The sequence below is a fragment of the Poecilia latipinna genome, unplaced genomic scaffold, assembly GCF_001443285.1.
Source record: "Poecilia latipinna isolate Pla-1442-1.1 unplaced genomic scaffold, P_latipinna-1.0 Scaffold2215, whole genome shotgun sequence".
In the NCBI taxonomy this organism is placed as follows: Eukaryota; Metazoa; Chordata; class Actinopteri; order Cyprinodontiformes; family Poeciliidae; genus Poecilia; species Poecilia latipinna.
In genome coordinates this window covers 86,446-87,340 of record NW_015114831.1, presented here as the reverse complement: position 1 = coordinate 87,340, position 895 = coordinate 86,446, and positions in this window count along the sequence as shown.

Genomic DNA, 895 nt, shown 5'->3' with positions numbered 1-895 from the left:
AGTCAGAGAGCTTCCATCGACCAATCAGAGAGCTTCCATCGACCAATCAGAGAGCTTCCATCGACCAATCAGAGAGCTTCCATCGACCAATCAGAGAGTGTCTTACTGGCTGGTCTGTAGTCTGTCCATCAGGAACCCAGAGTGATGCTGTTAGAGTTTATCATCTCTGTGGAAGAAAACCTGAGTTGGACCAACAGGAAGCAGATTCTCTGCTGCCGGCAGCACCGAGAGGTCAAGAGGTCACGACTAACATGCTATTAGGAGACGGGCGGCTTGTTCTAACCGCTGGTTATCTCCTCAAGGCAACAGAGAAAAGCAGCTTCTCTGGAGCTCTGCACCGTTTCACACTGCGGTTCTGTTCGGTTCTGTTTCCACTAAGTACAGAGTTTATTTCATTTCAGATAATCTGTGTAATCAGATTATATTGTGAGTTTAGTAACTGGAATAAAGACTTTTTCCTCCAGTCTGAGTGGAGCTTCTGAAGTTGGTTACTCTGAAAGTTTTTATTAAAAATTATAACTTTATATCACCGACATGAAGCTCCCAGTACAATTTAGAGATTATCACTATAAATATATTTATTTTAGATGTTTAATGTTTAACTTGCATGTTAGTCAATATTCACATTTTAATATCTCCTTCACTTCTATGTAATTACATGCTAATAAAAAACAGCTGGCTGAAGATCTGTTTATATTTTGTTACATTTTAGATTCATTAGTTTTATTCAGACGAACGTCTAAAACCTCATCGTCTGTAAAACTTTCTCCTTTTGCTCTGTTTGGTTCAAACTTTGCCTTTCTGAGTGAATTCAGGTTGATCTTCCTCTGATCGTTTCCTCCAGCGCTGTGACTCCGTTCAGTTTGCTCTGCTGATGAATGAAGATCTTAGTCTG